This window comes from Coregonus clupeaformis, chromosome 23, assembly GCF_020615455.1.
Source record: "Coregonus clupeaformis isolate EN_2021a chromosome 23, ASM2061545v1, whole genome shotgun sequence".
NCBI lineage: Eukaryota > Metazoa > Chordata > Actinopteri > Salmoniformes > Salmonidae > Coregonus > Coregonus clupeaformis.
The window spans coordinates 47,153,754-47,181,351 of record NC_059214.1 but is presented as its reverse complement, the minus strand read 5'-3'; the positions used below and the strand labels follow the sequence as shown (position 1 = coordinate 47,181,351).

Sequence of the window (27,598 nt, the reverse complement as noted above, 5' to 3'; positions counted from 1 at the left end):
TAGAGTCCCCAAGGTTCCCCATGCCTCCCAGCCATTGTCTCCACATTTGCTTCCCTTTTTGTCTCATGGGGTGGAGAAGGGATGGATGGGGAAATAGAGAGAAGAGTGTCAGGGCCAAAAGCACAGCCCTAGCCTTTAACGGAGGCAGCGTCCTTGAAGTAACCCAGTGGAAATAACGCCTCAACAGCGTGTTACACGCTCCCGTGAGCATACGGCTGGGGCTGGGGCTGGGGTAGAGGGAAGGGAGGCACCACAGTAACTAGGTGGCTGTGTTTTGTTTGGAGACAGAGTTTCATCCATGCGCCAGTGACATGCAGTAGAGGGTTTAACAACCATTCAGTGGGAGTTGCATCATTCGTCTCTGTTGGATAGGACCACCATGGAACATAGAATGTGAGTACTGGTCACACTGTGATGCCTGTATATTGTGGAAAGTTGTTGTAATTTATGAGTGTAGCTATTTATTATGATGTCATAGAGATGGGTAGCATCTTGAGATTCTTTGCATGCTGATTCATGATATAACCAGTATACTTTTATTTGCAAGTGTGTTATAGGAATCCTTTAGATTTTAGTGTTTGAAGGACATCACATTACTCTTATTGTCTTCTTCTTTAGTATATTTATGAACCTTTTTAAACTATTGTCTGATGATGGGGAATAATGTGGCTAGTTTTGATATGCCTGTACCTGAAACCATGTACATTTGAGAAGTGTATTATGTTCAGAAAACTTCAGTATGAATCTGTTTAGTTGGAATCATATGGAAAGTTAAATGGTTCAATAACCAGACTAAACCAAGAGTACTGGAAGAAGTAGATTAATTATTGGATGGACAGTGTGAACCCAGTCCATAATATGACACATCCTACATCTTATTCACCCATGTGCTTTAGACTCTTGGATCCATTAGGCCTCAGCGCCGTCCCTTATCTTGTCCTTCAAGAAGGTTTTTCCGACCCGCAGTTTCTTCTATTTGTCGTGTCCAAGCACCACCAAGGAAATAGCCCCTGGCTGCTAATGGCCTTATTTAGAACGGATGAATATTCATCTGTCTGTAATATTTGTTATATATTATGGTAGTCATCGGAGCGAACGGTAAATGCAATATATATATATATATATATATATATATATATATATATATATGAAACAATATAACCACTTTTCATTCATTGATGAATACAGTGGCTTGCGAAAGTATTCACCCCCCTTGGCATTTTTCCTATTTTGTTGCCTTTCAACCTGGAAGTAAAATGGATTTTGGGGGGGGGTTGTATCATTTGATTTACACAACATACCTACACTTTGAAGATGCAAAATATTTTTGGGGGTGAAACAAACAACAAATAAGACAAAAATAAAAGATGAGCGTGCATATCTATTCACCCCCCCCCCTTTTGCAGCAATTACAGCTGCAAGTCTCTTGGGGTATGTCTCTATAAGCTTGGCACATCTAGCCACTGGGATTTTTGTCCATTCTTCAAGGCAAAACTACTCCAGCTCCTTCAAGTTGAATGCGTTTCGCTGGTGTACAGCAATCTTTAAGTCATACCACAGATTCTCAATTGGATTGAGGTCTGGGCTTTGACTAGGCCATTCCAAGACATTTAAATGTTTCCCCTTAAACCACTTGAGTGTTGCTTTAGCAGTATGCTTAGGGTCATTGTCCTGCTGGAAGGTGAACCTCCGTCCCAGTCTCAAATCTCTGGAAGACTGAAACAGCTTTCCCTCAAGAATTTCCCTGTATTTAGCGTCATCCATCATTCCTTCGATTCTGACCAGTTTCCCAGTCCCTGCTGATGAAAAACATCATGGTGTTCTCGGGGTGATGAGAGGTGTTGGGTTTGTGCCAGACATAGCGTTTTCCTTGATGGCCAAAAAGCTCAATTTTAGTCTCATCTGACCAGAGTACCTTCTTCCATATGTTTTGGGAGTCTCTCACATGCCTTTTGGTGAACACCAAACGTGTTTGTTTATTTTTTTCTTCAAGCAATGGCTTTTTTCTGGCCATTCTTCCGTAAAGCCCAGCTCTGTGGAGTGTACGGCTTAAAGTGGTCTTATGGAAAGATACTCCAATCTCCGCTGTGGAGCTTTGCAGCTCCTTCAGGGTTATCTTTCGTCTCTTTGTTGCCTCTCTGATTAATGCCCTCCTTGCCTGGTCCGTGGGTTTTGGTGGATGGCCCTCTCTTGGCAGGTTTGTTGTGGTGCCATATTCTTTCAATTTTTTAATAATGGATTTAATGGTGCTCCGTGGGATGTTCAAAGTTTCTGATATTTTTTTTATAACCCAACCCTGATCTGTACTTCTCCACAACTTTGTCCCTGACCTGTTTGGAGAGCTCTTTGGTCTTCATGGAGCCGCTTGCTTGGTGGTGCCCCTTGCTTAGTGGTGTTGCAGACTCTGGGGCCTTTCAGAACAGATGTATATATACTGAGATCATGTGACAGATCATGTGACACTTAGATTGCACACAGGTGGACTTTATTTAACTAATTATGTGACTTCTGAAGGTAATTTCTTTTCTTGCATTTTTTAAAACAAATTATTTTTTTCATTTCACTTCACCAATTTGGACTATTTTGTGTATGTCCATTACATGAAATCCAAATTAAAATCCATTTTAAATTACAGGTTGTAATGCAACATTATAGGAAAAACGCCAAGGGGGATGAATACTTTTGCAAGGCACTGTATTCAAAGCCTTCTGGATCAGAAGAAGTTGTATTTACTGACTGTCTAATGTTCATCTAAAACCTCACCGTCTCAGTTTGAAGCTCTATTTTCTGACAGTCTAATGTTAATCTAAAACCTCACCGTCTCAGTTTGAAGCTGTATTTCCTCCCAGTCTAATGTTCATCTAAAACCTCACTGTCTCAGTCAAAGCTGTATTTTCTGCCAGTCTAATGTTTATCTAAAACCTCACCATCTCAGTTTGTACTCTATGTAAACTATAACGCTGTCAGATGTGGCTTACACAATTACTTACCAGAATTTGATTGTTATCGGTATAATTATGTTGTTGAGGGAAGTTTGTTTAGAAGTGAGTTATAGATAAAAAAAAAAACTTAAGGCTTTGGTTTCCTGCCTCTTTTCTCTCAGAACATCATAAATGCAGCTTTGTGCGTCAGCCTGGATTCAGGATCAGTTTGGATTTCATGTGGGCGAGGTGGAGACAGTTGGTAAACCGCAGTCCAGACATTTCCTTTTGGGGTGGTTCAAAATGTAACAAAATAAAGTTGCCACTCAATCCTTATTTCAGCTCCAAATGGGTGTGAAATTGGACTTGACCTTCTGCTGGTAAACTAGTTGTTACCAGTAAAAAGAGTCTTGTCTCCAAATAACCTGGACTGCTGAGGCAACGACACTACAGCATCTGTCATAATGGCATTTCTAAAAAGCTGAGTGGAAATGCTATTATTGAGCAATCCTGTATACTCTGGAGTTTTACCTGGAGACTACACATAGGGAATAGAATAAGACCTATTTCAATACAGGCCTTCCGGGAGGATACCTACACTGCTGAAACATCAATTGTGTGTCAAACGTATACAGTAAAGTGTCAGAGTTAGCTTGTAGAGTTGTTGTCACGTGCTGTAATAAGGGGTGTGGGACGTACTTCTGTCAACGGAGTGAGAATAATCAAACATGGCGTGTGTACAGCATCTGCGAGGCAGTCATGGGTCATTGGTACATCCTTGTTGGGAATCCTTTGTACAAACCTTTCATCAGTACCACTCCTCAAGCCTCTCCACGTCAAACCGTCAGCTTAAGAGTTGATTTGGGGTCGGTGGGAACAGAAACACTCTTCACACGTCCATTCCAGCGGAGAAAGCCTTTGTATACAAATTGCTTTGCCTTTTCAAAACATTCTACCCGTCTTCACGATTGGGGGTGGAGAGCAGAAGAGACAGGAGAGGCAGGGGAGACAGGAGAAACAGGAGAGACAGGAGAGACAGGAGAGACAGGAGAGACAGGAGACGCAGGAGAGACAGGATAGACAGGAGAGACAGGAGAGACAGGAGAGACAGGAGAGACAGGAGAGACAGGAGAGACAGGAGAGACAGGAGACGCAGGAGAGACAGGATAGACAGGGGAGACAGGATAGGCAGGGGAAACAGGAGAGGCAGGAGAGGCAGGAGAGACAGGAGAGACAGGATAGACAGGGGAGACAGGATAGGCAGGAGAGACAGGATAGGCAGGAGAGACAGGAGAGACAGGAGAGACAGGAGAGACAGGAGAGACAGGAGAGACAGGAGACGCAGGAGAGACAGGATAGACAGGAGAGACAGGAGAGACAGGAGAGACAGGAGAGACAGGAGAGACAGGGGAGACAGGAGAGACAGGGGAGACAGGAGAGACAGGAGAGACAGGAGAGACAGGAGAGACAGGAGACGCAGGAGAGACAGGATAGACAGGAGAGACAGGAGAGACAGGAGAGACAGGAGAGACAGGAGAGACAGGAGAGACAGACAGCCATGGGCCTGACTAGGAGACAAGCAGGCTTTAATCTGAGACGGAGAGCGCGAGAGCTGAGCTGGAGGACTTGCCATGAAAATATTAGAGTGCTTTTTGGCACAAGGACCAAGATGCACTGTGGATCTGTTGCACATCACCATGGCAACCAAAGCCTTACACACACCTGCCAACTCTCCTCAACGCCATCCCTTCTCATGCAATTAAAAAGGATCTTACTGTATGTGTTGAATACTTTTTTTCATACTGTACTCACAAGCTGTACGCTTGTAACTGTAGCGTATGAGCAATGAAATTGTACGGTGAACAATAATGCATCTACAGTACATAGCTACGTACACATATATTTCATGTGTCAAGTCTCTTATTGCAAAATAGTCATTTATCTCCATTATCAACATACAGGCCAGCTCAGCTGTGCCAACTCCACCTCCCTATCCCCAAATCCCCATATCCCCACCCCCATATCCCCACCCCAATATCCCCATCCCCTTATCCTCTCCCCCATTTCCCCATTTCCCCATATCCTCACCCCCATATCCCAATATCCCCACCCCCATATCCCCACCCCAATATTCCCATCCCCATATCCTCACCCCCATTTCCCCATTTCCCCATATCCTCACCCCCATATCCCCATATCCTCACCCCCATTTCCCAATTTCCCCATATCCTCACCCCCCTTTCCCCATATCCCCATATCCTCACCCCCATATCCCCATATCCTCACCCCCATATCCCCATATCCTCACCCCCATTTCCCCATTTCCCCATATCCTCACCCCCATATCCCCATATCCTCACCCCCATATCCCCATATCCTCACCCCCATATCCACACATCCTCACCCCATTTCCCCATTTCCCCATATCCTCACCCCCATATCCCCATATCCTCACCCCCATTTCCCCATTTCCCCATATCCTCACCCTCATTTCCCCATATCTCCATATCCTCACCCCCATATCCCAATATTCTCACCCCCATATCCCCATATCCTCACCCCCATTTCCCCATATCCTCATATCCTCAATACCATATCCCTGTATCCCCATCCCCATTTCCACATGTCCCATTTATCTCCATGCAGGGCACTGCTGTACCCTAATTACCAACCAGGGATGTCTCCTTGGCAGCCAGACTCCCCAGTCCCCGCCACCAGGTTTGATTGACAGCCTCCCACCACAAGAGGGGGATTATTTACCTCATAAAGTCTCCAGGGACCAAGTTAATGATCCCAGCCAACAACACAACACAAAGAGGAAGTTAATAATCCCAGCCAACAACACAAAGAGGAAGTTAATAATCCCAGCCAACAACACAACACAAAGAGGAAGTTAATAATCCCAGCCAACAACACAACACAAAGAGGAAGTTAATAATCCCAGCCAACAACACAACACAAAGAGGAAGTTAATAATCCCAGCCAACAACACAACACAAAGAGGAAAAGCCTGAGAAGTCACTGCTGCCTGCTGCAGTTATTTGAAATTTATTATGAGGGGGATTAGAGAAGAGAGAGAAAGGGTTGTGTGTGTGTGTGTGTGTGTGTGTGTGTGTGTGTGTGTGTGTGTGTGTGTGTGTGTGTTTGTGTGTGAGGAGAATTTCACAAATAGTGGCAAAGGCTGATGAATCAGGAAACCAACCAGGGCTGAGAGAGAGAAAGAGGCTCCCGAAGGAAGGAAAGGGGTGTTCTCAGCACTTTCCCACTCTGCAAGGTGTCCGTGACAGTGCTGTGTTCATCTGTCACCCAGGCTGTGTGTGGAGAAGTGACTGGTAAGGGACAATTGCATGAGTCTCTCTCTGTTTTTTCTTATTGATGGAGCTTTGTTTCCAGACAGAGGGGGCTGGTTTTGTGTTTTTGTTAACAAATACAAGCTACCAAATTGTATCATCCTAGTAGGTGTGTTGATGATGACGGTTTATCCTTTGGAGGGTGATATCTCTACTGTTTGGTTTGTTTAGTAAGCAATCTTACTCTTAATCTGAATCTAATTTTACTTTATATACTTATACAATATTATAGAATGTGTGTTGATATGAAGAGAATATGGATAAAGTTTTTTTTTTTTTTTTAGTTTTGGCAACTTTATGCAAAATAAAGCTGAACCAGTTAAAGTAGTAGAGCTTCGGTATACAAACGTCAAATTCAAGAAGTTTGGCTGCAGCCACTTTCTTTATTTTTTTGTGGGTGTGAAATATTAAATCAATAATTCGTTTTTTTTTTCCCCCTGGCTTTGTTTGCATTGTTCATCTGTACGTTTCATCAGCTGGACGTGATGAAGAGGTGTGCATTAAGTCAGTTCGGGAAAGTAGTCACTGTCGATTGATACTGCCAGTATTTGCACGCAGCAGTTGGCCAGTGTCTGTACAATACACAGGGCTGAAAAAACCTAGAGCTGAGACTAATAGAGCTCCACTGTTGTTGAGGGGGGCTGATATGCTAGTGTTGATTAGGAAGCAGAAGGAACAATGGCAGCAGTTTTATCTTGTTCAACGTGATGTCAAAATGTAGATGTCCGCCTACAGTAGATAGACATTCTCAAAAGTAATTATTTATCATGAGAGGACCATAAACAATACCTCATAATGCCAGAAAGACTACAATGTAAATTAATAAATGTAAACACCTTTCTGGTTAAAACTGGTCGTACGTTGCGTAGTTGTGTATGTCACTTCTGATTTTTTTCTTATTAAACAACAGTGGGGGAATTAAAAAATCATTGAAATGCTATCTAAATATAATAAGAATGAAATTATAAACAACCTTTCTCGTAACTGTAAAATATGATCAAATCAAATCAAATTGTATTGGTCACATACACATATTTAGCAGATGTTTATTGCGGGTGTAGCGAAATGCTTGTGTTACTAGCTCCAACAGTGCACCTGTACTGACCTCGCCTTCTGGATGATAGCGGGGTGAACAGGCCGTGACTCGGGTGGTTGATGTCCTTGATGACGTTTTTGACCTTCCTGTGACATCGGGTGCTGTAGGTGTCTTGGAGGGCGGCTAGTTTGCCCCCGGTAATGCGTTCGGCAGACCGCACCACCCTCTGGAGAGCCCTGCGGTTGCAGGCGGTGCAGTTGCCGTACCAGGCGGTTATACAGCCCAACAGGATGCTCTCAATTGTGCATCTGTAAAAGTTTGTGAGGGTCTTAAGGGCCAAGCTGAATTTCTTCAGCCTCCTGAGGTTGAAGAGACGCTTTCTTGCCTTCTTCACCACACTGTCTGTGTGGGTGGACCATTTCAGATTGTCAGTGATGTGTACGCCGAGGAACTTGAAGCTTTTCACCTTCTCCACTGCGGTCCCGTCGATGTGGATAGGGGCGTGCTCCCTCTGCTGTTTCCTGAAGTCCACGATCAGCTCCTTCGTTTTGTTGACGTTGAGGGAGAGGTTATTTTCCTGGCACCACTCCGCCATGGCCCTCGCCTCCTCCCTGTAGTCTGTCTCGTCATTGTTGGTAATCAGGCCTACTACTGTTGTGTCGTCTGCAAACTTGATGGTTGAGTTGGAGGCGTGCATGGCCACGCAGTCATGGGTGAACAGGAAGTACAGGAGGGGGCTGAGCACGCACCCTTGTGGGGCCCCTGTGCTGAGGATCAGCGAAGTGGAGGTGTTGTTTCCTACCTTCACCACCTGGGGGGCGGCCCGTCAGGAAGTCCAAGACCCAGTTGCACAGGGCGGGGTTCAGACCCAGGGCCCCGAGCTTAATGATGATCTTGGAGGGTACTATGGTGTTGAAGGCTGAGCTATAGTCAATGAACAGCATTCTTACACAGGTATTCCTCTTGACAAGATGGGATAGTGCAGTGTGCAGTGCGATGGCGATTGCATCATCTGTGGATCTATTGGGGCGGTAAGCAATTTGAAGTGGGTCTAGGGTGTCAATTAAGGTAAGGTAGAGGTGATATGATCTTTAACTAGCCTCTCAAAGAAGTGAGTGCAACGGGGCGATAGTCATTTAGTTTAGTTACCTTTGCTTTCTAGGGTACAGGAACAATGGTGGAAATCTTGAAGCAAGTGGGGACAGCAGACTGGGATAGGGAAAGATTGAATATGTCCGTAAACACTCCACCTAGCTGGTTTGCTCATGCTCTGAGGACCTGGCTAGGGATGCTGTCGGAGCCAGCAACCTTGCAAGGGTTAACACACTTAAATGTCTTACTCACGTCGGCCACGGAGAACGAGAGCCCACAGTCCTTGGTAGTGGGCCTCGTCAGTGGCACTGTGTTATCCTTAATGAGGGTGAAGAAGGTGTTTAGCTTGTCTGGGAGCAAGACGTTGGTGTCCGCGACATGGCTGGTTTTCCCTTTGTAATCTGTGATTGTCTGTAGACCCAGCCACATAGAGTTGAAGTCGGAAGTTTACATACACCTTAGCCAAATACATTTAAACTCAGTTTTTCACAATTACTGACGTTTAATCCTAGTAAAAATTCCCTGTCTTAGGTCAGTTAGGATCACCATTTTATTTTAAGAATGTGAAATGTCAGAATAATAGTAGAGAGAATGATTTATTTCAGCTTGTATTTCTTTCATCACATTCCCAGTGGGTCAGAAGTTTACATACACTCAATTAGTATTTGGTAGCATTGGCTTTAAATTGTTTAACTTGGGTCAAACGTTTCGGGTAGCCTTCCACAAGCTTCCCACAATAAGTTGGGTGAATTTTGGCCCATTCCTCCTGACAGAGCTGGTGTAACTGAGTCAGGTTTGTAGGACTCCTTGCTCGCACACGCTTTTTCAGTTCTGCCCACAAATATTCTATAGGATTGAGGACAGGGCTTTGTGATGGCCACTCCAATACCTTGACTTTGTTGTCCTTAAGCCATTTTGCCACAACTTTGGAAGTATTTTTGGGGTCATTGTCCATTTGGAAGAACCATTTGTGACCAAGCTTTAACTTCCTGACTGATGTCTTGAGATGTTGCTTCAATAGATCCAGATAACTTTCCTTCCTCATGATGCCATCTATTTTGTGAAGTGCACCAGTCCCTCCTGCAGCAAAGCACCCCCACAGCATGATGCTGCCAACCCCGTTCTTCACGGTTGGGATGGTGTTCTTCAGCTTGCAATCATTCCCCTTTTTCCTCCAAACATAACGATGGTCATTATGGCCAAACAGTTCTATTTTTGTTTAATCAGACCAGAGGACATTTCTCCAAAAAGTACGATCTTTGTCCCCATGTGCAGTTGCAAACCGTAGTTTGGCTTTTTTATGGCAGTTTTGGAGCAGTGGCTTCTTCCTTGCTGAGCGTCCTTTCAGGGTATGTCGATATAGGACTTGTTTTACGGTGGATATAGATACTTTTGTACCTGTTTCTTCCAGCATCTTCACAAGGTCCTTTGCTGTTGTTCTGGGATTGATTTGCACTTTTCGCACCAAAGTACGTTCATCTCTAGGAAACAGAACGCGTCTCCTTCCTGAGCGGTATGGCGGCTGTGTGGTCCCATGGTGTTTATACTTGCGTACTATTGTTTGTACAGATGAACGTGGTACCTTCAGGCATTTGGAAATTGCTCCCAAGGATGAACCAGAATATTTTTTCTGAGGTCTTAACTGATTTCTTTTGATTTTCCCATGATGTCAAGCAAAGAGGCACTGAGTTTGAAGGTAGGCCTTGAAATACATCCACAGGTACACCTCCAATTGATTTAAATTATGTCAATAGGCCTATCAGAAGCTCCTAAAGCCATGACATCATTTTCTGGAATTTTCCAATCTGTTTAAAGGCACAGTCAACTTAGTGTATGTAAACTTCTGACCCACTGGAATTGTGATACAGTGAATTCTAAGTGAAATAATCTGTCTGTAAGCAATTGTTGGAAAATAATTTTGTGTCATGTACAAAGTAGATGTCCTAACCGACTTGCCAAAACGATAGTTTATTAACAAGACATTTGTGGAGTGGTTGAAAAACGAGTTTTAATGACTCAAACCTAAGTGTATGTAAACTTCCGAATTCAACTGTACGTCTCGTGTCTGAGCCATTGAATTATGACTCCACTTTGTCATTTTGCCTGTTTGATTGTCTTACGGAGGGAATAACAACACTGTTTGTATTCAACCATATTCCCAGTCACCTTGCCATGGTTAAATGCAGTGGTTCGCGATTTCAGTTTTGCGCGAATGCTGCCATCTAACCACGGTGATTTGGGTAGGTTTTAATAGTCACAGTGGGAACAACATCTTCCCCTATACACTTCCTGATGAACTCAGTCACCGTGTCCGTGTACAGTCATGGTCAAAAGTTTTGAGAATGACACAATTATTGATCTTCACAAAGTTCGCTGCTTCAGTGTTATGAGATATTTTTGTCAGATGTTACTATGTTATACTGAAGTATAATTACAAGCATTCCATAAGTGTCAAAGGCTTTTATTGACAATTACATTAAGTTTATGCAAAGAGTCAATATTTGCAGTGTTGACCCTTCTTTTTCAAGACTTCTGCAATCCACCCTGGCATGCTGTCAATTAACTTCTGGGCCACATCCTGACTGATGGCAGCCCATTCTTGCATAATCAATGCTTGGAGTTTGTCAGAATTTGTGGGTTTTTGTTTGTCCATCCGCCTCTTGAGGATCGACCACAAGTTGAATGGAGGAAGGTGGGAGATGAATGGAGTCGTGAAATCATGATCAATGATGTTTACTCTCAGGTACGGCCGGATATTGGAAGGTCGTTATTTGCAGATGATGGGTCCTTATGGAAGATGGGAAGAAATGTGCCATACATAGTCAGGAAGGTACAGGAAGCAATTGATGAGGTAGAGCAGTGGGCATTAATGTGGGGATTCAGGTTCTCTGTAGAGAAAAGTCAAACAGTGTTCTTTACCAGGAGGAAGGTGGGAGATGAGGTATGTTTGAGGTTACATGGGAGAAACTTAGAGAGGGTGGGGGCCTTCAGGTTCCTTGGGATATACTTTGATACTAGACTGACCTGGGCAGAACACGTTGAGAGAGTGGTGGGAAAGTGTAAGAAGGTGCTAAATGTGATAAATAAATAAATAAATAATATGCCATTTAGCAGACGCTTTTATCCAAAGCGACTTACAGTCATGCGTGCATATATTTTTGTGTATGGGTGGTCCCGGGGATCGAACCCACTACCTTGGCGTTACAAGCGCCATGCTCTACCAGCTGAGCTACAGAGGACCCCCGATGCGCCGTCTGACGGGGAAGGAGTGGGGGGCTGGGCGTTCTTCATTGACGACCATGCATGTTGCAATGATCCGATCTGTAATAGACTATGGAAGTATAGCATATGGTTCGGCAGCCCGGACCTCACTGGAAAGGCTAGATGTCATTCAGGGGCAAGGACACAGAATATGTAGTGGGGCGTTTCGGACCTCCCCACTGGCTGCACTACAGGTGGAGATGGGGGATATGCCATTGCAGATTAGGAGACAGCAGCTAGCAATGAATTATTGGGTCAACCTACAGGGACATGGGGTGTCTCATCCTGCGAAACGGATTTTACAGGCATGCTGGGAACATGAGCGAAGACAGAACACAAGCTTTGGGTGGGTGGGTGGGTAATACCCAGGCGAAGGAGAAGGGACTGTATGGAAGGGAGTTTAGTCCAACGGTAGCTATTCCTGTAAATCCACCATGGCTACTCCCGCCTCCAGTAGTTGATCTAGAAGTGTTGGAGAGACTACAGAAAGATAGGGAGGGTGTTGATCCATCTCATTTGTTTAAGAGTCGTCTGGATACTGTGTATCAGGATTTTGTGGCCATTTACACAGATGGTTCATAAGAGCCAAGGATAGGACGTACTGGGTCAGCATTTGTAGTGCAGGAATGTGGGGTGGAAGTCAGGAAACGTATCATCTGGCTGTATGTACGGTGAAGCTGATGGCCATACTGTTGGCCTTGCAGTGGGTGGAGGAAGTCATGGCAGACAGAGTAGTTATTTGCTCTGATTCATGTGCAGTGTTGATGACTGCAGTCCTTTAGCTCACGTAGCAGACAAGACCTGCTTTATGAGGTACTACAAACCCATGGCAGGATTAAACAGATGGGTATTCAGATAAGATTTACTTGGGTCCCAGCCCATGTGGGGGTGGAGGGGAATGAGGCAGTAGATAAACAGGCTAAACAAGCACTTAGTAGTGGGGATGTTGATGTTGTAGTTTCAATGAGCAAGGCAGAGGCAAAAAGACTGATATGGACAGTGATGGTGCAGAGATGGCAGGAGCAGTGGAATAGAGATAATAAGGGAAGGCATTTATTTCAGGTACAGAGGAAAGTCGGGGAGGGGAGGATGGCAGGAAGGGACAGAAGAGAGGAGGCTATTTTTACAAGATTAAGGGTGGGACACAGCCAGTTGAATAAGACCTTAAATGTGATAGGAAACAATCCAACAGGAAAGTGTGATTATTGCCAGGAAACAGAGACCGTGGAGCATGTATCTAGTATGAGGGAGAAGGGGATAAAGGAAATTAGTTTAAAGAGTATATTGAGTAGAACGTCATTAGATATAGTCTCATATATTTTGTTATCTTTTTTAAGAGCAACGGGGCTGGCAGGTAGGATTTAGTTTCTCCCTGTCGCTGGCCCACACTCCAGTACAGTAGGTGGCAGTAATGCACCATAAGGTTGGATGCCAACCACCGATAAACCTCACTGAAGAAGAAGAAGATGGAGTCGTGATCTGATTTGCCGAAGGGAGGGCGGGGGAGGGCCTTGTAGGCATCTCGAAAGGGGGAGTAGCAGTGGTCAAGTGTTTTTCCAGAGCGAGTACTACAGTCAATGTGTTGATAGAACTTCGGTAGCGTTTTCCACAAATTTGCTTTGTTAAAATCCCCAGCTACAATACATGCGGCCTCAGGATATGTGGTTTCCAGTTTGAATAAAGTCCAGTGTAGTTCCTTGAGGGCTGTCGTGGTATCGGCTTGAGGGGGAATATACATGGCTGTGACTATAACATTTACATTTACATTTTGCAGACGCTCTTATCCAGAGCGACTTACAGTTAGTGAGTGCATACATTTTCATACTGGCCCCCCGTGGGAATCGAACCCACAACCCTGCCGTTGCAAACGCCATGCTCTACCAACTGAGCTACACCGAAGATAATTCTCTTGGGAGGTAACACAGTTGGCATTTGATCGTGAGGTATTCTAGGTCGGGTGACCAAAAGGACTGGAGTTTCTGTACGTTATCACAATCGCACCATGAGTAGTTAATCATGAAACATACACCACCGCCTTTCTTCTTCCTAGAGAGTTCTTTATTCCTGTCTGCACGATGTACTGAGAACCCAGTAGGCTGTATATATCCAGAGAGAGCCATGATTTCGTGAAACAGAGTATGTTACAGTCCCTGATGTCTCTCTGGAAGAAAATCGTCGCCCTGAGCTCGTCTACTTTATTGTCCAGAGACTGAACATTAGCGAGTTATATACTCAGAAGCGGTGGATGTTGTGCACGTCTCCTGAGTCGGACTAGAAGTCCCCTCCGAATACCTCTTCTCTGCCGGCGGCATCTTGGAGCAGTCTCTGGGATAGGTTCAATTGCCCTGGGGGGTACGAACAAAGGATCCAATTCGGGAAAGTTGTATTCCTGGTTGTAATGCTGGTGAGTTAGCGCCGCTCTAAAATCCAAAAGTTATTTCCGGCTGTATGTAATAACACAAAAAACATTCTGGGCTAATAATGTAAGAAATAACAAAAAAATTATAATAATATTGCAAAGTTGCTCATGACTGCATGGCCAGGCACGACTCCAACACCATCATTAAGTTTGCAGATGACACAACAGTGGTAGGCCTGATCACCGACAATGACAAGACAGCCTATAGGGAGGAGGTCAGAGACCTGGCCGTGTGGTGCCAGGTTAACAACCTCTCCCTCAACATGATCAAGACAAAGGAGATGATTGTGGACTACAGGAAAAATAAGAGGACCGAGCACGCCCCCATTCTCATCGACGGGGCAGGTTGTAGTGGAGCAGGTTGAGAGCTTAAAGTTCCTTGGTGTCCACATCACCAACAAACTAACATGGTCCAAGCACACCAAGACAGTCATGAAGAGGGCACGACAAAACCTATTCCCCCTAAGGAGACTGAAAAGATTTGGCATGGGTCCTCAGATCCTCAAAAGGTTCTACAGCTGCACCATCGAGTGCATCCTGACTGGTTTCATCACTGCCTGGTATGGCAACTGCTCAGCCTCCGACCGCAAGGCACTACAGAGGGTAGTGCGTACGGCCCAGTACATCACTGGGGCCAAAGCTTCCTGCCATCCAGGACCTCTATACCAGGCGGTGTCAGAGGAAGGCCCTAAAAATGGTCAAAGACTCCAGCCACCCTAGTCATAGACTGTTCTCTCTGCTACCGCACAGCAAGCGGTACCGGAGCGCCAAGTCTAGGTCCAAGAGGCTTCTAAACAGCTTCTACCCCCAAGCCATAAGACTCCTGAACATCTAATCAAATGGCTACCCAGACTATTTGCATTGCCCCCCCTCCTCTTTTACGCTGCTGCTACTCTCTGTTTATTATCTATGCATAGTCACTTTAATAACTCTACCTACATGTACATATTACCCCAATTACCTCGACTAACCAGTGCCCCCGCACATTGACTCGGTACCTGTACCCCCTATATATATAGACTCACTATTGTTATTTTTACTGCTGCTCTTTAATTATTTGTTACTTCTATTTCGAATTATTTTAAATTGTACAGGTCTACGCCTGTTGTATTCAGCGCATGGGACAAATAAAAATGTATTTGATATGATTTGATTTGTTTAGGAGCTAGAAGCAGAGCTGCCATGTCTGTCGGCGCCTACTTAGTGACAGTACAAAATTGGCACCATTCAAATGCCTGCTGACTCGTTACAATTCAGCTTTAAGCACAAGTTGATTTTGTCCCTATGTGACGAAGAGAAATTAGTCTTGTTTCAATTCTATGTTGAGATCTCTATATCCATCTGAGAACATCACAGCGAGATGAGACTACGTTTGCTGAAATCCCTAGAGCCCTCAAACCCATCTCTGGACCTCGAAGCCAGTTCCACTGCGTTTTTTTCATTTTTCCCCTCTAATCAGGGACTGATTTAGACCTGGGACACCAGGTTGTGCAATTAATTATCAGGTAGAACAGAAAACCAGCAGGCTCCGGACCTTGTAGGGTAAGAATTGACTACCCCTGCACTAGAGGGTCCTGTTTCGTATGCTTATATTGTAAGCGGAGATGCGAGGTTCACAGCCAAGGGAGTTCCATCCTTTGTCTGGATAGGCCAGAAAATGTGACATGTCACTCCCTAGTCAAATGAGGTGTCAGATTTCACATACTGGAGTCGGGTTCCCCTGCTCAGACGTTGCGTGCATCAACCAATGGTTGCGTGCCACGTCATCGACTGTGTCATCGACTGACAGATTGCTATAACATATGATGTGGTTAGATGATGCGTAAAATACCTATCCTGGCATTGTAAGATCTGGCAAGTGTCAGCAATGGTCTCAGATGAGAGCAGAGCAGCACAACCAGAGCTGTCAGGAGGTGCAAAGCAATTGATGTTGCGCCGTTCACAAAGCGCTCTGTACAGAAAAACGTTGGTCGGAACTGGTCCAGAATCGCTCAGTCACCTAAAAAGTGGACTTAACGTTTAAGAGGATTACTGTAGGCCATCAATGTCATATTGAGGCAGATTTCCATGACAGATGCCATGCAGTGTGCAGTGCACTGGCTACTCAACCACTATTTCAAATCAAATCAAATTTTATTGGTCACATGCGCCGAATACAACAGGTGCAGACATTACAGTGAAATGCTTACTTACAGCCCTTAACCAACAGTGCATTTATTTTAAACAAAAAAAGTAAGAATAAAACAACAACAAAAAAGTGTTGAGAAAAAAGAGCAGAAGTCAAATAAAGTGACAGTAGGGAGGCTATATATACAGTAAAATAAAGTGACAGTAGGGAGGCTATATATACAGGGGGGTACCGCTAGCAGAGTCAAATGTGGGGGCACCGGCTAGTTGAGGTAGTTGAGGTAATATGTACATGTGGGTAGAGTTAAAGTGACTATGCATAAATACTTAACAGAGTAGCAGCAGCGTAAAAAGGATGGGGTGGGGGGGGCAGTGCAAATAGTCCGGGTAGCCATGATTAGCTGTTCAGGAGTCTTATGGCTTGGGGGTAGAAGCTGTTGAGAAGTCTTTTGGACCTAGACTTGGCACTCCGGTACCGCTTGGTCGTGCGGTAGCAGAGAGAACAGTCTATGACTAGGGTGGCTGGAGTCTTTGACAATTTTGAGGGCCTTCCTCTGACACCGCCTGGTATAGAGGTCCTGGATGGCAGGGAGCTTTGCCCCAGTGATGTACTGGGCCGTACGCACTACCCTCTGTAGTGCCTTGCGGTCAGAGGCCAAGCAGTTGCCATACCAGGCGGTGATGCAACCAGTCAGGATGCTCTCGATGGTGCAGCTGTAGAATTTTTTGAGGATCTGAGGACCCATGCCAAATCTTTTTAGTCTCCTGAGGGGGAATAGGCTTTGTCGTGCCCTCTTCACGACTGTCTTGGTGTGTTTGGACCATGATAGTTCGTTGGTGATGTGGACACCAAGGAACTTGAAGCTCTCAACCTGTTCCACTACAGCCCCGTCGATGAGAATGGGGGCGTGCTCAGTCCTCTTTTTTTTCCTGTAGTCCACAATCATCTCCTTTGTCTTGGTCACGTTGAGGGAGAGGTTGTTGTCCTGGCACCACACGGCCAGATCTCTGACCTCCTCCCTATAGGCTGTCTCATCGTTGTCGGTGATCAGGCCTACCACTGTTGTGTCGTCGGCAAACTTAATGATGGTGTTGAGTCGTGCCTGGCCATGCAGTCATGGGTGAACAGAGAGTACAGGAGGGGACTGAGCACGCACCCCTGAGGGGCCCCCGTGTTGAGGATCAGTGTGGCAGATGTGTTGTTACCTACCCTTACCACCTGGGGCGGCCCGTCAGGAAGTCCAGGATCCAGTTGCAGAGGGAGGTGTTTAGTCCCAGGATCCTTAGCTTAGTGATGAGCTTAGAGGGCACTATGGTGTTGAATGCTGAGCTGTAGTCAATGAATAGCATTCTCACGTAGGTGTTCCTCTTGTCCAGGTGGGAAAGGGCAGTGTGGAGTGCGATAGAGATTGCATCATCTGTGGATCTGTTGGGGCGGTATGCAAATTGGAGTGGGTCTAGGGTTTCTGGGATTATGCTGTTGATGTGAGCCATGACCAGTCTTTCAAAGCACTTCATGGCTACAGACGTCAGTGCTACGGGTCGGTAGTCATTTAGGCAGGTTATCTTAGAGTTCTTGGGCACGGGGACTATGGTGGTCTGCTTGAAACATGTTGGTATTACAGACTCAGTCAGGGACATGTTGAAAATGTCAGTGAAGACACTTGCCAGTTGGTCAGCACATGCTCGGAGTACACGTCCTGGTAATCCGTCTGGCCCTGCGGCCTTGTGAATGTTGACCTGCTTAAAAGTCTTACTCACATCGGCTACGGAGAGCGTGATCACATAGTCGTCCGGAACAGCTGGTGCTCTCATGCATGCTTCAGTGTTGCTTGCCTCGAGCGAGCATAGAAGTGGTTTAGCTCGTCTGGTAGGCTTGTGTCACTGGGCAGCTCGCGGCTGTGCTTCCCTTTGTAGTCTGTAATAGTTTTCAAGCCCTGCCACATCCGACGAGCGTCAGAGCCAGTGTAGTATGATTCAATCTTAGACCTGTATTGACTCTTTGCCTGTTTGATGGTTCGTCGGAGGTCATAGCGGGATTTCTTATAAGCGTCCGGGTTAGAGTCCCGTTCCTTGAAAGTGGCAGCTCTACCCTTTAGCTCAGTGCGGATGTTTCCTGTAATCCATGGCTTCTGGTTGGGGTATTTATCTCAGAAGCTTCTGTTTTGATGAGTTCGCAAAATAAACTATACTGAACAGAAATATCAACGTAACATGTGAAGTGTTGGTCCCATGTTTCATGAGCTGAAATAAAAGATCCCAGAAATGGTCCATACGCACAAAAAGCTTACTTCTTTCAAATTGTGAGAACAAATTTGTTTACATCCCTGTTAGTGAGCATTTCTCTTTTGCCAAGATAATCCATCCACTTGACAGGTGTGGCATATCAAGAAGCTGATTAAACAGCATGATCATTACACAGGTGCACCTTGTGCTGGGGACAATAAAAGGCCACTCTAAAATGTGCAGTTTTGTGACACAACACAATGCCACAGATGTCTCAAGTTTTGAGGGAGCGTGCAATTGGCATGCTGACTGCAGGAATGTCCACCAGAGATACATTTATGTTAATTTCTCTACCGTAAGCTGCCTCCAACGTTGTTTTAGAGACTTTGGCAGTACGTCCAACCGGCCTCACAACCGCAGACCATGTGTAACCACTCCAGCCCAGGACTTCCACATCCGGCTTCTTCACCTGCAGGATGGTCTGAGATGAGCCACCTTCAACTGAGGGTTTGCACAATCAAAGAATTTCTACACAAACTGTCAGAAACCGTCTCAGGGAAGCTCATCTGTGTGCTCGTCGTCCTCACCAGGGTCTTGACCTGACTGCAGTTCGGAGTCGTAATTGACTTCAGTGGGTAAATGCTCACCTTCACTGGCATGCTAGAGAAGTGTGCTCTTCACAGATGTATCCCGGTTTCAACTGTACCGGGCAGATGGCAGACAGTGTGTATGGCATTGTGTGGGCGAGCGGTTTGCTGATGTCAACGTTGTGAACAGAGTGCCATATGGTGGCGGTGGTTATGTGCAGGCATAAGCTACGGACAACGAACACAATTGCATTTTATCGATGGCAATTTGAATGCACATAGATTCTCTGACGAGATCCTGAGGCCCTCATGTTTCAGCATGATAATGCACAGCCCCATGTCGCAAGGATCTGTACACAATTAATGGAACCTGAAAATGTCCCAGTTCTTCCATGGCCTGCATACTCACTATACATGTCACCCATTGAGCATGTTTGGGATGCTCTGGATCGACGCGTCCGACAGCACGTTCCAGTTCCCGCCAATATACAGCAACTTAGCACAGCCATTGAAGACGAGTGGGACAACATTCCACAGGCCACAATCAACAGCCTGATCAACACTATGCGAAGGAGATGTTGTCGCGCTGCATGAGGCAAACGGTAGTGACACCAGATAGTGATTGATTTTCGGATCCAAGTAAAATGTCATTGTCTTTTCCACGTTGGTTTAATGTAATTTCATTGAAATGACATGGAAACAACGTTGATTCAACCAGTGTGTGCCCAGTGGGTAGTTGCTCTAGTGTAACGGGTTACTGAAATATTTTTATTTCATTTCTCAATCTTTTCTCGACCCATGGAAAACTGTATTACTTTTTCATAGCTTTCTGAAGTGAAAAAGGAAAACGTGAACATAAGTGTTCTCATGGCAGGGGTTCTGCTATGGGTAATGACCAATCAGAATCGATTACTACCAGAGCTCTGTAGCCAGCATGCTGTGCTGGGGCCTTAGCACGGTTAACTAACACAGGCCTTATTACGAGATATCAATAGTCATAATCTGCATCTCAAATGGCACCCTATTTCCTATATGGTGCACTACTTTTGACCAGAGCTCTATGTAGTGCACTGAATAGGGAATAGGGTGGCATTTGGGAGAAAACCTTAGTGATCCCATGAGGTCATTGATAAAAGGTCATCCCAGGTAGTGGAATGTGTGAGCTGAACTACGGGACATACATCAGCCTTTCACTACGGAGGTCAAGGTTTAGCATTGATCAGATGTTATACGATGTCATGGCATCAACATGCGGCTGCCAAACATGTCTAGCAGCTGCAGACGTTTAGAGAGGCTGTATTTTTCCACATGACCCACAGAGAGAGCGGTGGAACTGGTGCCAACAAACTGAGGAGACTTTCAACACTGTCTCAGTCAACTGTTTCAACCACAAATACCATACATGTCTCCATGTCCATTTAGTGTGTTTACATGGCAAGATGGAATGAGGGTGTGTTCGGTGCGAGAAACTGACACAGTGCTTGTGAAGTTGAATGAAAGTCAAAATAAAACTTCCCAGTGTCTGGCTTTACCATTTATTTCTTTTTATTTCACCCTTTTTAACCAGGTAAGCCAGTTGAGAACAAGTTCTCATTTACAACTGCGACCTGGCCAAGATAAAGCAAAGCAGTGCGATAAAAAACAACAACACAGAGTTACATATGGGGTAAACAAAACATAAAGTCAAAAATACAACAGAAAATATATATACAGCATGTGCAAATGTAGCAAGTTATGGAGGTAAGGCAATAAATAGGCCATAGTGCAAAATAATTGCAATTTAGTATTAACACTGGAATGATAGATGTGCAAGAGATGATGTGCAAATAGAGATACTGGGGTGCAAATGAGCAAAATAAATAACAATATGGGGATGATGTAGTTGGGTGGGCTAATTACAGATGGGCTGTGTACAGGTGCAGTGATCGGTAAGGTGCTCTGACAACTGATGCTTAAAGTTAGGGAGGGAGATAAGAGTCTCCAGCTTCAGAGATTTTTGCAGTTCGTTCCAGTCATTGGCAGCAGAGAACTGGAAGGAATGGCAGCCAAAGGAGGTGTTGGCTTTGGGGATGACCAGTGAGATATACCTGCTGGAGCGCATACTACGGGTGGGTGTTGCTATGGTGACCAATGAGCTAAGATAAGGGGGATTTGCCTAGCAGTGATTTATAGATGACCTGGAGCCAGTGGGTTTGGCGACGAATATGTAGCAAGGGCCAGCCAACGAGAGCGTACAGGTCACAGTGGTGGGTAGTATATGGGGCTTTGGTGACAAAACGGATGGCACTGTGATAGACTACATCCAATTTGCTGAGTAGAGTGTTGGAGGCTATTTTGTAAATGACATCGCTGAAGTCAAGGATCGGTAGGATAGTCAGTTTAACGAGGGCATGTTTGGCAGCATGAGTGAAGGAGGCTTTGTTGCGAAATAGGAAGCCGATTCTAGATTTAACTTTGGATTGGAGATGCTTAATGTGAGTCTGGAAGGATAGTTTACAGTCTAACCAGACACCTAGGTATTTGTAGTTGTCCACATACTCTAGGTCAGACCCGCCAAGAGTAATGATTCTAGTCGGGTGGGTGGATGCCAGCAGCGTTCGATTGAAGAGCATGCATTTAGTTTTACTAGTGTTTAAGAGCAGTTGGAGGCTACGGAAGGAGTGTTGTATGGCATTGAAGCTCGTTTGGAGGTTTGTTAACACAGTGTCCAATGAAGGGCCAGATGTATACAAAATGGTGTTGTCTGACTAGAGGTGGATCTGAGAGTCACCAGCAGCAAGAGCGACATCATTGATATACACAGAGAAAAGAGTCGGCCTGAGAATTGAACCCTGTGGCACCCCCATAGAGACTGCCATAGGTCCAGACAACAGGCCCTCCGATTTGACACATTGAACTCTATCTGAGAAGTAGTTGGTGAACCAGGCGAGGCAGTCATTTGAGAATCCAAGGCTATTTAGTCTGCCTAAGTGTTATGATCATGTTGCCATTGTGGATGATGGAAATATATTGTTGTGACTATAAACACACAATTTTCATACAAAAGCTAATGTATTCACTGTGGTAAACAGCATAGCCAATATGATCCTGATAACTCTTATCTGTGTTACCATGGAAGTCTAGCTTTGGTTCCACTGTGGGTGTTTCTGCCCTGTTAGGCCAGTGGTCTAATTCTGTAGAGGTGTAATGCATGCATGGTGACATCATTGATTGTTTTGCTTGGCTATATTTCTCTGGGCTGTATAGTGTTTCTCTGGGAATGGGATGAGACCCACCACCTCACATTGGAGTGGGATGAAACCCACCACCTCACATTGGAGTGGGATGAAACCCACCACCTCACATTGGAGTGGGATGAAACCCACCACCTCACATTGGAGTGGGATGAGACCCACCACCTCACATTGGAGTGGGATGAGACCCACCACCTCACATTGGAGTGGGATGAGACCCACCACCTCACATTGGAGTGGGATGAGACCCACCACCTCACATTGGAGTGGGATGAATCCCACCACCTCACATTGGAGTGGGATGAAACCCACCACCTCACATTGTAGTGGGATGAAACCCACCACCTCACATTGGAGTGGGATGAGACCCACCACCTCACATTGGAGTGGGATGAGACCCACCACCTCACATTGGAGTGGGATGAGACCCACCACCTCACATTGGAGTGGGATGAGACCCACCACCTCACATTGGAGTGGGATGAGACCCACCACCTCACATTGGAGTGGGATGAGACCCATCACCTCACATTGGACTGGGATGAGACCCATCACCTCACATTGGAGTGGGATGAGACCCATCACCTCACATTGCACTGGGATGAGACCCATAACCTCTCATTGGACTGGGAGGAGACCCATCACCTCACATTGGACTGGGATGAGCCCCACCACCTCACATTGTTAAAGTGTTATGTGTTTTCCATCAACTATATCAACATTGGTATGTTGCGGCATATACAGTGGGGAAAAAAAGTATTTAGTCAGCCACCAATTGTGCAAGTTCTCCCACTTAAAAAGATGAGAGAGGCCTGTAATTTTCATCATAGGTACACGTCAACTATGACAGACAAATTGAGAGAAAAAAAATCAGAAAATCACATTGTAGGATTTTTAATGAATTTATTTGCAAATTATGGTGGAAAATAAGTATTTGGTCACCTACAAACAAGCAAGATTTCTGTCTCTCACAGACCTGTGACTTCTTCTTTAAGAGGCTCCTCTGTCCTCCACTCATTACCTGTATTAATGGCACCTGTTTGAACTTGTTATCAGTATAAAAGACACCTGTCCACAACCTCAAACAGTCACACTCCAAACTCCACTATGGCCAAGACCAAAGAGCTGTCAAAGGACACCAGAAACAAAATTGTAGACCTGCACCAGGCTGGGAAGACTGAATCTGCAATAGGTAAGCAGCTTGGTTTGAAGAAATCAACTGTGGGAGCAATTATTAGGAAATGGAAGACATACCACTGATAATCTCCCTCGATCTGGGGCTCCACGCAAGATCTCACCCCGTGGGGTCAAAATGATCACAAGAACGGTGAGCAAAAATCCCAGAACCACACGGGGGGACCTAGTGAATGACCTGCAGAGAGCTGGGACCAAAGTAACAAAGCCTACCATCAGTAACACACTACGCTGCCAGGGACTCAAATCCTGCAGTGCCAGACGTGTCCCCCTGCTTAAGCCAGTACATGTCCAGGCCGTCTGAAGTTTGCTAGAGTGCATTTGGATGATCCAGAAGAGGATTGGGAGAATGTCATATGGTCAGATGAAACCAAAATATAACTTTTTTGGTAAAAACTCAACTCGTCGTGTTTGGAGGACAAAGAATGCTGAGTTGCATCCAAAGAACACCATACCTACTGTGAAGCATGGGGGGTGGAAACATCATGCTTTGGGGCTGTTTTTCTGCAAAGGGACCAGGACAACTGATCCGTGTAAAGGAAAGAATGAATGGGGCCATGTATCGTGAGATTTTGAGTGAAAACCTCCTTCCATCAGCAAGGGCATTGAAGATGAAACGTGGCTGGGTCTTTCAGCCTGACAATGATCCCAAACACACCGCCCGGGCAATGAAGGAGTGGCTTCGTAAGAAGCATTTCAAGGTCCTGGAGTGGCTTAGCCAGTCTCCAGATCTCAACCCCATAGAAAATCTTTGGAGGGAGTTGAAAGTCCGTGTTGCCCAGCGACAGCCCCAAAACATCACTGCTCTAGAGGAGATCTGCATGGAGGAATGGGCCAAAATACCAGCAACAGTGTGTGAAAACCTTGTGAAGACTTACAGAAAACGTTTGACCTGTGTCATTGCCAACAAAGGGTATATAACAAAGTATTGAGAAACTTTTGTTATTGACCAAATACTTATTTTCCACCATAATTTGCAAATAAATTCATTAAAAATCCTACAATGTGATTTTCAGGATTTTTTTCCCTCATTTTGTCTGTCATAGTTGACGTGTACCTATGATGAAAATTATAGGCCTCTCTCATCTTTTTAAGTGGGAGAACTTGCACAATTGGTGGCTGACTAAATACTTTTTTCCCCCACTGTAATAATCATTGTGGTATACTGGATTGATATCGTTGCTATACCAACTGTGTTTTTATATGTCAACGGCAAGTCACTTAACCCACATACATTATGATTAATAGTTATTGAATTATAAACATTCTCTAGTAATACCATATGTGCCATTCGGAAATACTTTCTGAACAGCTCTCAATCCCTGAGCAGACACACCCACCCTCTCAGAGGACCCTCCCTCTCTGTGTGATTGGTTAGTTTGCAGCCCACAGGGCTGGATAAGGTTCTCATTAGAACGGAGAGTATGGCAGACAGTTTCAACCCTATCTTCCTTCTCTCAATAGTCTGAGAGGACATGGTTAGAGGGCCAGAAACTCACAGAAGAGTCAATACTGGCACTGGAGGTGAAAACAGACGAGTCAGCTGGTTCTTCCAGAGCGTTGCAGTGGATTGGTCTATTATAGCGTACGCTTACCAGACTTGTCAACTGTAAAACCTTTCTTCTTTTCCCCCCTGTTTGTGGATGATGGGATTTTAACCATGTGGCAGGTAAGAAAGAGGTTACTGCTTACATTATCTTCAGGGTTGCTTTTCTTACACAGAAACAAGTGGTGTCTGTGTGCTGTAAGTGCTTGGTGTCAGTGTGTTGACACGTTTGGCTCCAAACGTTGACTCAGCCTGGAGGCAGGGTGCAGTTCAAAAGCTGATGTCACTCTGCTGTTCCGATCTCAGAAATCCATTATGTTTGAACTATCAAAGTGACATCACAGAGTGTAGAATAGCACAGTAGTTGAGGGAGGCAGTGAGTGAAATGACAGAGTACAACAACAGGCCAATGTTACGATCATGTGCAATGGGTTGTCCGTGATAAGCAATCTTTTGATGTGACTTATTCTAAGCTGTGAATGTTGTGATTAGGAAAGCTGGTGTGCCAACTTCAGTGCTGGCACCATGCCAAAGTTTACACCTTTGATTGTCATGAAAACATTATTTATGAGTTATATCAAGCCCAATAAGTATTGCCTCTTTTTTTTTCTTTTTTCATCAAGCATGGCATTTTCAGAATGCAGTTGGAATATCAGCTTTTATTGTTATTCATTTTATAGAATTCTTGTCTTGCCCCTCACAAATTTTAATGAAAGCTGTTTTTGTTGAGTGAAGCTCCTCTTTTTCAACAGTTTATTACCAATAACGTTCTGTGTTTGTTCCACGGTATGAGAGTTATACTAGCACTACCAGGGGAATGAAAAGAAGCCGTTGAGAATATCCTGGTGTCCCGATGCCCCACCAAATGTAATGTACTACTTAGATAACATAAGGTAAATGCAAGTGAAATACAGTGGCTTGTGAAAGTATTCACCCCACTTTATTTTTTTTCCTATTTTGTTGCCTTACAACTTGGAATTAAAATTGATTTTTTGGGGGGTTTGTATCATTTGATGTACACAACATGCCTACCACTTTGAAGATGTAAAATACTTTTTATTGTGAAACAAACAAGAAATAAGACCCCCAAAAAAATAGAAAACTTGAGTGTGCATAACTATTCACCATCCCCTTTTTTTCTGGCCATTCTTCCATAAAGCCCAGCTCTGATGAGTGTACGGCTTAAAGTGGTCCTATGGACAGATACAATCTCCACTGTGGAGCTTTGCAGCTCCTTCAGGGTTATCTTTGGTCTCTTTGTTGCCTCTCTGATTAATGCCCTCCTTGGCAGGTTTGTTGTGGTGCCATGCTCTTTCCATTTTTTAGTAATGGATTTAAAGGTGCTCCGTCGGATGTTCAAAGTTTCAGATATTTTTTTATAACCCAACCTTGATCTGTACTTCTCCACAACTTTGTCCCTGACCTGTTTGGAGAGCTCCTTGGTCTTCATGGTCTTCACTATAGGTATCAGTGTAGGAGTCAGTTTGTGAAGGATTTGTTCAGGTTCAGTCTTTTGATTGTAGCCTAGGTGTTGAAAGAGGTCAACAAGGAAAGGTACAGGCGTATAGTGAATAATGACTTGTATGTGTTTGTTTGGGAGTCTACATCGGTAACGTTTTGGTTGACACTAATATAGATTAGTATTATAGAAGTCTGTATGCATAGTGCATGACTCATCATCAGTTTAAAAAGTCAATATGTCAGGGATTGTCAGTGTCATGCAGTTTATATGTCAGCCACAAGGTGTCCCTCTTTAACCTCTGTTTTGTAATAGTCTAAATTGCCCCCTCAATTTCGATGTGGTAATCTGAAGTCACAATGCATCAATATAAACAGTACACTTAATGTATAAGAATTACAAAATATATACTTTGTTAACCCATAAATGTTCAAGTAATTTCAATGATGCATAATCTGCCTCAAATATTAATAAACCCTCAATTTAATCCAGTGAATTCTTTGTACAGTATTTTGGGATCAAGGGAGAACATTTGTTTTGACATGGGCTAGATTATATTTTAATCATACAACTGGAATTCGAGATTAGTGCAATCCAACTGCGACCAATTCTGTTATCATGAAATCTATGCTGGGGAGGGCTTTGCTGGAAAAGCATGAGTCTTAGGGGGATTCAGTGAAAGTTCATGTGGTCATGGAAAGAAAACACACTATTTTCCTGCTGATGCCACCTGCCAAGCCGCGGGGAGGAAATGGGAGAGTTTGGCTGTTCTGATAACTGACTGGGATGACCTACAGAAAGACTAACCGTGCCAGCAGCAGGCGTAGCTAACAGACCCTCTGTTCTAAAGCTGCTTGACTGCTTGGCTGGCTAAAGGCTAACTGGCAATGTATCAATCCAACTAGTGGCCTCCGGTTCCAGTTTCTTATCTATGGTCAAATCCGCATTGGATTCTCTCTCTCAGCTGCACACAAACTCCTTTGCAGTGTATTTCCTTTTTTTTTATTATCCAGAGCAACCTACAGTTAGTGAGTGCATACATTTTCCATACTTTACTTTATTGGCACACAATAATCAATATCCCTCATCAGGACATCAACACTAAACAAATGAAACACCTACTGTCCTGTCACAATCAATACATATG

At 44.7% G+C, this 27,598-nt stretch overlaps 1 protein-coding gene across 2 annotated transcripts in view; it reads left to right on the top strand.

The window, feature by feature from the left end:
• Nucleotides 1-340: 340 nt before the first annotated feature.
• The window catches only part of LOC121536461 (E3 ubiquitin-protein ligase Midline-1), a 61,362-nt gene continuing 34,104 nt past the window's right edge, over nt 341-27,598 (top strand). Inside the window, exon 1 of one of the 2 annotated variants that reach the window (XM_041843749.2) lies at nt 341-393. The gene's annotated coding sequence lies outside the window, so the exon portion shown is untranslated. Of the gene's footprint in view, nt 394-24,895; nt 25,116-27,598 lie in introns of those variants that run through there. The other variant, XM_041843748.2, reaches the window with a different exon arrangement.